Source organism: Populus nigra, chromosome 2, assembly GCF_951802175.1.
Source record: "Populus nigra chromosome 2, ddPopNigr1.1, whole genome shotgun sequence".
Lineage (NCBI taxonomy): Eukaryota > Viridiplantae > Streptophyta > Magnoliopsida > Malpighiales > Salicaceae > Populus > Populus nigra.
The window spans coordinates 9322919-9325418 of NC_084853.1; positions in this window are offsets into that span (position 1 = coordinate 9322919).

Consider the following 2500-nt stretch of genomic DNA (forward strand, 5'->3'; position numbering starts at 1 on the left):
CCGCGTGGAAAATCGGCAGCGCAGATTTTTCGACGAACATTCGTCAGGGGGGCACGCTGACGAAAAGAGGGGCTGCCGCGTGGAAAATCGGCAGCGCAGATTTTTCGACGAACAGGGGCTGGATGCTGGACCGGCCGGGCCAGGCAGGAAAATTCGTCAGGGGGGCACGCTGACGAAAAGAGGGGCTGCCGCGTGGAAAATCGGCAGCGCAGATTTTTCGACGAACATTCGTCAGGGGGGCACGCTGAGGAAAACAGGGGCTGCCGCGTGGAAAATCGGCAGCGCAGATTTTTCGACGAACATTCGTCAGGGGGGCACGCTGAGGAAAACAGGGGCTGCCGCGTGGAAAATCGGCAGCGCAGATTTTTCGACGAACAGGGGCTGGATGCTGGACCGGCCGGGCCAGGCAGGAAAATTCGTCAGGGGGGCACGCTGACGAAAAGAGGGGCTGCCGCGTGGAAAATCGGCAGCGCAGATTTTTCGACGAACAGGGGCTGGATGCTGGACCGGCCGGGCCAGGCAGGAAAATTCGTCAGGGGGGCACGCTGACGAAAAGAGGGGCTGCCGCGTGGAAAATCGGCAGCGCAGATTTTTCGACGAACAGGGGCTGGACTGGCCGGGCCAGGCAGGAAAATTCGTCAGGGGGGCACGCTGACGAAAACAGGGGCTGCCGCGTGGAAAATCGGCAGCGCAGATTTTTCGACGAACAGGGGCTGGACTGGCCGGGCCAGGCAGGAAAATTCGTCAGGGGGGCACGCTGACGAAAGTAGGCTCGTCGTGGAAAATCAGCAGCGCAGATTTTTCGACGAACAGGGGCTGGACGCTGGACTGGGCCAGGCAGGAAAATTCGTCAGGGGGGCACGCTGACGAAAACAGGGGCTGCCGCGTGGAATGGCAGCCTACACGCAGATGCGAATTCGGCAGCGCACGATGGCTTGAGCAGGTCATGGGTTCGACTTGGCGCGATCTGAAACCTGGACGAGGGACTGTCGACGCTGGACGAGCCAGCGCGGTGGCCTGTCGTGCCCCGTTCAGGGGGGGCCTGCCGCGGAGACAGCCCTCGCGGGCTCGACAGCGCAGGCCAGCGTCCCCGACGTCGCTGGCCGCGGCAGGCGAGCTGCCGGGGTTCCCGCATTCCTACAAGAAAACGTCGTGCTTTCCACATGAAACCAATCCAGTAAAATCAGCCATATTTTTATGAGGCTGCCCACTGAATTTGGGGTCATTCCGGGCCGGTTCCTAGTTTTGCGGATTTACTCGATTTCTAATGGTAGGAAAATTAAAACAAATACTTCCCGACCTCGAAAAATTCTGGGAAAATTAATGAAGGTGGATTGGATTTTTGCCAACCTCTCTGCAAAATTTCAGCTCAAAATACCAAGAAATGAATTTTTTAGAGGGGGGGTGACAGCTGGGACCTAGTAGTGTCTCCCCCTGCCAGAGCTGCAATGACACTTATTGCTCTTTAGGGAGCCACCAGGCCGGCGCCCCTCAAAGACCACACGCGCGCGCGCGCCCGCCCGCGCTGGGCGCTGGGGCGCTGGGGCCTGAGGGCCTGGGGCCCTTGGGGGCCCTTGGGCGCTTGGGCGCTAGCGCGCGCGCCCCCGCAGCCATGCCGCGCCGCGCGACGCGCGGACAGCCCCTGCTGGCTTGCTCTCTCGCCCGCGGGGGGGCTGCCTTCGGGCCCTGGCCCCCCGCGTTCTGGCCTGCCCCCTGCGGGGGAGAGGCTAGGCGCTGCAGGGGCCAGCCCGACGTCGCTGGCCGCGGCAGGCGACAGCCCCTGCTGGCTTGCTCTCTCGCCCGCGGGGGGGCTGCCTTCGGGCCCTGGCCCCCCGCGTTCTGGCCTGCCCCCCGCGTGGGAGAGGCTAGGCGCTGCAGGGGCCAGCCCGACGTCGCTGGCCGCGGCAGGCGACAGCCCCTGCTGGCTTGCTCTCTCGCCCGCGGGGGGGCTGCCTTCGGGCCCTGGCCCCCCGCGTTCTGGCCTGCCCCCCGCGTGGGAGAGGCTAGGCGCTGCAGGGGCCAGCCCGACGTCGCTGGCCGCGGCAGGCGAGCCGCCGGGGTTCCCGCATTCCTACAACAAAACGTCGTGCTTTCCACATGAAATCAATCCAGTAAAATCAGCCATATTTTTATGAGGCTGCCCACTGAATTTGGGGTCATTCCGGGCCGGTTCCTATTTTTTCCGATTTCCTCGATTTTTAATGGTAGGAAAATAAAAAAAAATACTTCCCGACCTCGAAAAATTCTGGAAAAATTAATAAAGTTGGATTGGATTTTTGCCAACCTCTGTGCAAAATTTCAGCTCAAAATACCAAGAAATGAATTTTTTAGAGGGGGGGTGACAGCTGGGACCTAGTAGTGTCTCCCCCTGCCAGAGCTTCAATGACACTTATTGCTCTTTAGGGGGGTGCCCCCTGACTGGCCATGGGGCGCGCTGGCCTGGCGCCCATAGGCCTGCCGCGGGGGATATGTGGGCTGTTGCTAAACTCGGACTAAGGTG